Here is a 9,477-nt window from a genome sequence, read left to right as displayed (position 1 = left end):
TAATAGCTTGACTAGCCAAATGTCCCCCAGAACATATTTTCTTCAAGAAAAAGAGCTCACTTTCTCACTCCAGGAGAAAGTGGAAGGAGAAAAGAATGATTGCACTGTCCTTGGGAGAACAGTTTTGTTTTGTTTTTCAAATGCTTGGAACCTCCCCAAGTGCTTAGTACAGTGCTTGTTTCTTCATTGTTTTACCTCTCCTTCTGGGCCTGTGTCAAGCTCTTCTCCTTCCTTTGCATCCTTAAGTTGGGAGCCCCTTGTGTGCCAGGGACAGAGTCTTACTTCCCACCAAGGCACTTTTTCTCAGTGCTTGCTGCCATGCTATTTCTGCAGCTCAGACATCTCCACATACAGTAGGCACTCAATAAATATCCTCGATTGACTGACCGTTGGATTGATGCCCGGAATTCTTACTCAATCTCAATGACGGAGGGTCATGCGTTCCGAAAACTATTCCCTTTCCTGTTGTAAGTGGCAAGGACGAGATTGTTAGGCCCTCATGGTGCCAAATTCTCCACCAAATTCTTGGGAGACACCCCATTTGGAGAGGTAGGCTTTCATCAAGATCATCAATGGCACTTATTTAGCACTGATTGTGTGAAGAGCACTGCACTAAGCACTTGGAACAGTGGGCAGGGAGTGTATCTATTATATTGTTGTATTATACTCTCCCAAGAGTTCAGTACAGTGCTCTGCACACAGTAAGTGCTGAATAAATCTGATTGACTGACTAAATGATAGTACAACACCACAGATTTGGTAGAAATGTTCCCTGCCCAGAAGGAAGACGAAACTCTTTGCCGGGTGGCCAGACAGTAGCAGGACCTTCTGCAGCTGACTTTTTCTTCAGCAAATGTGATTCCAGAATTCTGTCTGTCCTGTCCAAGCCCAGGTCCAGGGTCGATCGGCAGAGAATCTGGAGGTCGGAGGAGGGAACGACCTCTTGTCATGTCTCCGTAGGACCTGGACCCAGAGGGGCTGGCCCTTTGAAGCTGGAGAGGTGGCCAAAATGGCGAGCAGCTGGCCTTGGGTAAAATGGTGATTTCAGTGGGCCTGCTCCCGGGTTTTGGGCCCGGTCCATTTGGCTGGAGCCAAATTTCCCACTGAGGCTGGAAGGGCTGTGTTTGTTCACCTGCTCGCGGCTTGACCTTAGTATTGAGGGGCCCCTCCAGGAAGCCGGCTTTTCCATGCCTGTGACTGTAAACAAAGACAGTATGGCTGAGCTCCAAGAGCGACAGAAGGTCAGAGACCGAGCTGCAGGAAACGCTAACACGGCTCCCGGAAACACCAACCCGGAGTGTGGGACTGGACGACGGGAAGAAGGGACGCGAGGCGGCTTTCCCCTCGCCCCCTCTCCCCTCCCTTGACCTCATTCTCCTCACTCTCCCTTTAGCCCCTCCCTGCCTCCTCACCCATTCTCCCTGCTGGGTGGCAACACAGGCGAGCTTGGAAGGAGGAGAATTTATGGAGCGAAAGCCCAACTGGGGAACACCTAGCTCCCCCCTTCCCCTAATTCCTGGAGGAAACCGAGGCTCTGTTTGCCCAGGGCCTTCAGAGAAAGGCGGGTTCTGATGTCAGCTAGGAAACGCTGGCTGAACCTTGTAGTTGACAAAATCCCCAGTGCCCTCAGAACTGCTCTGTGCCAGAATAGGAGGGCGCGAGCTGGAGAGGCGGCAGGTCAGATGAGACAGAATTTCCTCCATGCCGGCCATTGTTGATGAGAGAGTCAGGGAAAACAACCAGAAGAGACTACCAGGGAGGCAAAGCTAAACTCAGAACATAAACAAGGAGACACAAATATAGGTACACATACTTGCATGCACACAGGAACACACCAGAAAGTCATCTGGACCCATCTGACAAGGAAGGTCCCTCTCGGGATCACATCTGGAGAGTGTCCAGTCCTCTACCAGTCTTGGCTAAGGGAAGAAGAGTCAAGCAGAGGCCTATCTATTCCATTCCTAGCTCGGACAGTGGCTAGCGAGTGGAAGGCAATTTGCTATAAATCAAAACTCAACCACGCTGGGCAGCAGCAGCTTGGGAGAGAGTCGAGGACGGAGACTCAAGTTTATTGAGCAGAAGAAAGCAATGGTAAACCACTTCTGTATTTCGACCATGGAAACTCTATGGATATACTACCAGAACAATTGCAGACAGAGAATGGGGCGTCCTGGGACAGATGCGTCCATGGAGTCGCTACTGGTTGGAGATGATGCGACAGCGTAAGGCCAGACAGAGGAGGGGTTGAAAAGGTCAGGCTACTGATGCTCGATAGATGTCAACAGTCAACCATGAGGGCACAAAAACCGGAGGGAAAACACTCAGGTTAAGGAAAGGTAACTGAAGGGAAGAGTTATGCCCCTGCTATCACTTTGCACGTATTTATACCTCTGAAACTCTGGCTCCTAGGACTACCATTGCCAAGAAATCTTACAATCAAGCAGTCGATCAGTGGCATTTACTGAGCGCCTGTGAGTTCTAAGCCTCAGTGCTTGAGAGTACCTCAGTAGCAAAACCCTTGCTCCCTGCCCTCCAGGAAATTAGAGTTTAATGGAACAATAGAACCAAAATGGATCTAGCCCTCATAAAATTCCATGTTCTTCACCAAGTCTTCCCTGATCTACCTCTAACACCACAAATCAATTCCGCCTATTTGCCACCTAAATGAATTTTGGGATTTCCTGTGCTACTTCCTTTGGATTGCCATCTTGTATCTTTCACTGAAGATTCATTCTTTCAGTCATATTTATTGAGCGCTGACTGTGTGCAGAGCACTGTACTAAGTGCTTGGAAAGCACAATTCGGCAATAAATATGAAGATGAAGATGGGACTCTAAGACCAGCAACAAGTCAGAAGATACATTTCCACGGCTAAGGATAAAGAGATACCACTTCTTGAGTTCTTTTGGCAAACCCAATTGGTTTCAGGGGAATTCTTCAGGGGAATTATGATAAGATAAATGCCATACTGTAATTAGATCATCACTTTCCCATAATCCAAATAACTCTTTTAAAGGGCCTTTAGATTAAAAATGTCAAATCTTCTTATCTTCTCATTGTTTTGACTAGAGGACCAAGTCAACACAGTACTCTATTCATGGCAAACAGCAGATCTCATGAGATTTTAGCCATCAAAGGTCTCACACATTGCCACGGTTTCTCCATCTCGATTTGGGGAAAGATTTGTGGAAATAGCATAGATGACCAAGAATGTTGGAGGAGATGTCCTTTGGTTCATAGATGGCACTGCCAACGTTGAGAATGAACCTAGGGGTGTGAGTGTCATTGACAGAGTGTGCCTATGAAAATAAGGTTAGAAGCTCATCTTCTGGACTCTTGCCATGCAGGGCGAGCCTTCCTCGTGGCTAGGAGGGGAAAGATAGATCCTACCACTAGCAGCACACCCGTCTGAGTTGTTTTTGCAGTAGTGGTGAAAGCTCGCTTTGAGTCATTCACACTCTCCCGCTCATCCCCCTGAACTGGTTTAGAGAACTGATGAGGAGAACAGGTGCAGACAGTGGACAAACACATGTCTGAGAACCCCAAACTGCAGTATCAATGACTGGGATTTATGTCACGCAAGTAACTCCCCCTAAAATCAACTCACAACCCAGCTGTCGAGAAATACTGTGGCCTAGCAATGTGTCACCATGAGATCCCAGCTCTCTCTTAAAGGAACCCTGCTGTAGGACTTGGAAGAATGGATCCTATCTGCAGTAGGAGTCAATAGAGGACGCTTGTTCTGAGATTCTGAACTGAGCATTAACTCAGCCCAAATCTCATTCCCTATGGCACTGCAAACCATTCAACATCAATCTAAGAAATAAAGCCATGTCGCTACTGTTTCCACTGAACAGGCAATTCTTAGAACAGAATGACTGGGGGAAAAGAGGTTAAGATTGCATAGTGAGGCGCTAGTTTGTGACTGCAGCAAAGTACATTAAGTCGTGAACAAGACAGAAGAAGAAAAGGGGAGAGAAATAGAGAGGAGGAGGAGAAGATAAAAACAAAACTTCACCGCCCTAGGAATTTTCAGGTAATGTTTAGACAGATCAGAGCAGAGAAGGGAAATAGCATGGCCTTAATGGATAGAGCACAGCCTGGAGGTCAGAAGGACGTGGGTTCCAATACCAGCTTCACCTCTTATTTGTGGTGTGACCTTGGGTAATAATAATAATGATAACAATGGTATTTATTAAGTGCTTACTATGTGCAAAGCACTGTTCTAAACGCTGGTAAGTCATTCACTTCTCTGGGCCTCAGTTCCCTCATCTGTAAAATGGGGATTGAGATGGTGAGCCTCTTGTGGGACAGGGACTGTGTCCAACCTGATTACCTTGTATCTATCCCAGCACTTAGTACACTGCATGACACATAGCAAGGGCTTAACAAACACCATTGAAAAGACTCAAAACATTTAATACCATACATTGTACCCAGGATCACTCAATAAAGCAGCATGGCTCAGTGGAAAGAGCCCAGGCTTTGGAGTCAGAGGTCACGGGTTTAAATCCAGGCTCCACCAATTGTCAGCTGTGTGACTTTGGGCTAGTCACTTCACTTCTCTGTGCCTCAGTTCCCTCATCTGTAAAATAGGGATTAAAACTGTGAGCCCCACATGGGACAACCTAATCACCTTGTATCTCCCCAGTGCTTAGAACAGTGCTTTGCACATAGTAAGTGCTTAACAAATACCATTATTATTATTATTATTATTATTATTATTATTATTAAATGCTACCACCAGCCCTTTTCTCCTAATCCTGCTACTACTCTGTTCCTCAGTTAACTCATCTGTAAAATGGTGATTGAGATGGTGAGCCTCTCGTGGGACAGGGACTGTGTCCAACCTGATTTTCTTGTCTCTACCCCAGCATTTAGAACAGTGCTTGGCACATAGTAAATACTTAACTAATACCACCAATTATCATTACTATTAGTATTATTGCAACTACTACTATTATGACAGTGACCATGACAAAAACAAGAACAACCTCTAAGGTAACAATAACCAGAAGAAGGGTAAATTTGATGAGCTGGGTACCCCAAAAAGTTTATAGAAGTCTTAAAACACACCCAATAACACAGTCCTTCCCCTAGAATAATATCATCACGCTCCAGAATATTACTGGAAATAACTCAATTAGGAGAGTGAGTAACGAGAGCAGAATGACATAATCCACCAGGGTTAATAGAACCATAATTACCGAATAGGGTAGCATCTTCAGAACAACAAAAATGAATCATGCTCAATTCATGATGTCAACTCACAGACTCACAGTCTGGGCTTCTGACTTAATACCTCCTTCTGACTTCAGGCTAATTTCTCTTTTTTAGTTCCTTTCTTTCTGTCTCCTTCCTCCCCTTGAGGTTTTGTTTTCCCTCTGAGGTTCGGTTTTACCTCCCGCCAAGAAAGTCTAAGAAGCCTAAGGAGAGACCGTGCAAATTCCACGGGATTTCTGAGGTGCTGCAAACTCCTGAAGTAAACATGGATCGGGTAAGCAGATTCTGAGTCTGTTCTGGGAGGATATGTCAGTCAGTAATGTTTACTGAGTGTCTATTGTGTGCAGAGCACTGTGCTAAGCACTTGGTAGAGTACAATAGTCAGCAGATACTCTTTCTGCCCTCAAGGAGCTTACAGTTTACTGAGTGCAGAGCACTGGACTAAGCAAGTGGGAGAATAAAATTGGTAGCCACGATTCCTGTCCTCAAAGAGCTTTCAGTCAGCAGGGGAAGCAGACACTAAAATAAACAGAAACTCTTTTCCATTGGCTTTAAAGCATTCAATCAGCTGGCTCTCTCCTACCTCACCTCACTAATCTCCTGCCACAACCCAGCCTGCACGCTCCGTTCCTCAAGTTCCTGCTTACTCACTTGTTCTGATCTCATCTATTTCACCGCCAAGCCTTTTCCCACATTCTCCCCCTAGCCTGGAATCCCCACTTTCTCCATATATGCCAGACCACCGCTCTCTCCACCTTCAAAACATACAAAAAGTTACATCTCGTCTAAAAGGCCTTCTCTGATTAAGCCCTTTTTTCCTATCTCTCTCTCCCCTCTGCATCACCTATGCACTTCATTCTGTGCCTTTGGGCATTTGATATTCACTCACCCCGAGTTGGGTAATACTTAATCATTGCTAGCCAACAGCTTCATAGAGATGCTTTTGACTTTTGAAGATTCCCAAGAAATTCCAAGGGAATCTGGGAGATAGAACCACAAATCCCAATTCCCCAAACCTTTACGAGCCAAAAGCCATTTTGGCCGACTGATATTTTCAATATCTAACAGAGGCTGCTTCATTCTGCGGGAGAGAAAACAAGTGCAAACATCACAGCCGAGAAACCATCCAAGAAACAAAGATCTGGGCTCATGGCAACCTCAGTTGGTCAGGAACAATGTATTGAGGCAGCATTCTAATTGGGATTCTTCATGAAAGGAAACTTTCCTGGAGTCAGTGGAGTTCACAGGGAGAGAGAGAAATAGTTGACGTACATTCTCTAGGTTCTTGAGAAAGCTGTTGGATTGTTGGAGGGAATTTGGAACTAGTGAATTTGAGGATCAAAGGAATAGATAGTCACAAAAAGAGAGAAAGAGAGAGGAGAGAGTGCTTGCTGTCTTTCATATTTGAAAATGCCCCTCCTGATAACACAATCCAGTCTTTGTATAGCCAAAAAGAATCCTAGCCAACTAGCCCCCGGTTCCATTGTGAACATGTCTAGATTACCCTTTGTCCTGCTGCTGCATTTACCATTTGCAGCACCTGTCATTTCCAGATCCATCTGTCAGTCCCAGTCTGCCAATCAGTTGGCCAATAATATTCACTGAGTGTTTACTGTGTGCAGAGGACTATACTAAGCGCTTGGAGAGTAAAATAGAACACATTCCCTGCCCACAATGAGCTTATGGACTTCATCAATCATTTAAGAGCCCCCGTTCAAGGAGACAAGCCCTCTCCTGCCTGCCGGGATGTGACGCTTGGCTCTGGTGGCTTCCCCTGGTGTATTCATCTAGAGCAGCTTGTTTGTGACCAAAGAGACACCTCTGAGTGTCTCAGATGTATGTGCCGCCTTCCTGGTTCTCCCTGGCCCCCTTTCAAGTTGCCATAAAGCAGTTACTTGAGCATCCTGCTGCTGTCTTCTAATCCACCCCAGCATTCACAAGAGCATTGCTTCAGTGTGGGGGGACAGACAAGCGCTTAGTACAGTGCTCTGCACACAGTAAGCACTCAGTAAATATGATTGAATGAATGAACTCTGGGAATTCTCTGTGGATGTCCCTGCCCTGCAATTTCAACCCATCAAGCAATGACATTTATTGATGATGATGATGATGGTATTTGTTAAACACTTACTATGTGCCAAACACTGTTCTAAGTGCTGGGGTAGATACAAGATAATCAGATTGTCCCACGTGGGGCTCACAGTCTTCATCCCCATTTTACAGATGAGGTAACTGAGGCACAGAGAAATGAAGTGGCTTGACCAAAGTCACATAGCTGACAAGCGGCAAAGCCAGGATTAGAACCCATGACCTCTGACTCCCAAGCTCGTTCTCTTTCCACTGAGCCATGCTGCTTTATTGAGCGTTTGGTACGTGCAGAGCATTGTACTAAGCTCTTGGGAGAGTAAAATAGAACTGGAAGACAAGATCCTGCCCTCAAGTTTACTATGTAGCATGGCTCAGTGGAAAGAGCCCGGGCTTTGGAGTCAGTGGTCATGGGTTCAAATCCTGGCTCCGCCAATTGTCATCTGTTTGACTTTGGGCAAGTCACTTAACTTCTCTGTGCCTCAGTTCCCTCATCTGTAAAATGGGGATTGACTGTGAGCCCCCTGTGGGGCAACCTGATCACCTTGTAACCTCCCCAGCACTTAGAACAGTGCTTTGCACATAGTAAGTGCTTAACAAATTCCATCATCATCATCATCATTATTATGTTCAGAGAGCAATACTAAGCACTTGAGAAGGCAAGGTAGAGTTGGTAAATATACCCCCTACCTATGAGGAGTTTGCAATTGATGATGAGAATAGTTTGCAGGGGACACTGTTGAAATAGTTCAAGCCCATCGTTGGGTAGGGATTGTCTCTGTTTGTTGCCACATTGTACTTTCCAAGTGCTTAGTATGTGCTCTGCACACATTAAGTGCTAAATGAATACGATTGAATGAATGAAGAAATCAGCTGTGCCTTTGGGGGAGAATCCACATTACGATCAACAGCAAAAGATCTTACAGTTTAATAGAAAATACAAATGGACACAAATTTCCAAATGTTCAACAGAGGTTAGAGATAAAAGGTGGAAAGGATAAACCAATAATAGTTTCATTAAGCACTTACTAAGTACAAAGCAGTGTACTAAATGCAGTACCGTCAGATCAGACACAGTCCCTTCTCGTACAGAGTAGGAAAAACAGGTAGGTATTTAATCCCCTTGATTTACACTTGAGGAAACTGAGTCACTTAGAAGTTAGGTGACTTTTCCAAGTCACCCAGCATGTAAGCCGCAGAGCTGGGATTAGAAGTTAAATCTCCTTAACAAATGCCATTATTACTATTATTATTATTTCCTCACTCCCAGTCATTTGCTCTTTCCCCTAGGCCATACTGCTTTGCAATAAAGAAGTAAGAAATTAAATAGTTAACAAATAGTTCTCTCTCCATGTATCAGCCTCATAGACATTGGGACAGAAGCACAGATTTGCAGACCTACTACAGATTATAAAACTTGGTCTCTCCGGCTGCCAAACGTCCTGGACCGTGGGCTGCCCAGGTAACAGAATTCCATGGCTTCTTCTATTTCTGGGCTTCCACTGAACACTTCCATTTGGATGTGTAGTTCATTCATTCATTCAATCGTATTTATTGAGCGCTTACTGTGTGCAGAGCACCGTACTAAGCGCTTGGGAAGTACAAGTCGGCAACATATAGAGACGGTCCCTACCCAATAACGGGCTCACAGTCTAGAAAGGGGAGACAGACAACAAAACAAAACATGTCCACAGGTGACAAAACATGTAGACAGGTGACAAAACATGTAGACAGGTGTAGTTGTTTACCTTAGGGCAGGCTGGTATAATGCTTCACTTTCCTTCAGGCGTAGGGTGTGGGCAATCTGACTATTTTGCTTTGTGCACATGTTTGTGTTTTCTCAGCCTGTTGCTCTTAAGATTTAGCACATTGCCTCAGAGTTTACAGACTAGGGCTCAGAGTACCTGGGAAGGGAATAAACCCTTCCATTTCCACCCTGCGGATGGAGAAACTGAGGTTCAGATGATGAATCCATAGCAGGTCTTCAGTTCTCCAGGCCTGGCCCATTCTCAAGAAAATGTTCAACAGGGGTACTCAGGTTATAAACATCAATACCTCAAGTTAAAATTGCTTCTTGGAAAGGAAGAAAGCCCCCACATCAAACCCAGACTCTTCCAATATGGATAATAATAATAATAATAATAATAATAATGATGGCATTTACTAAGC

At 45.0% G+C, this 9,477-nt stretch overlaps 1 non-coding gene across 1 annotated transcript; it reads left to right on the top strand.

Annotated features, from left to right (window-relative positions):
* Positions 1–1,869: 1,869 nt before the first annotated feature.
* LOC119949765 lies at positions 1,870–2,007 on the top strand. The gene has a single exon (XR_005457302.1). It is a non-coding gene; the product is annotated as a small nucleolar RNA SNORA7 (small nucleolar RNA).
* The last annotated feature ends 7,470 nt before the right edge of the window (positions 2,008–9,477 follow it).

This window comes from Tachyglossus aculeatus, chromosome X2 (genome assembly GCF_015852505.1).
Source record: "Tachyglossus aculeatus isolate mTacAcu1 chromosome X2, mTacAcu1.pri, whole genome shotgun sequence".
Classification (NCBI taxonomy): domain Eukaryota; kingdom Metazoa; phylum Chordata; class Mammalia; order Monotremata; family Tachyglossidae; genus Tachyglossus; species Tachyglossus aculeatus.
The sequence above is the reverse complement of the archived record's forward strand: the minus strand, read 5'-3'. Positions and strand labels throughout refer to the sequence as shown.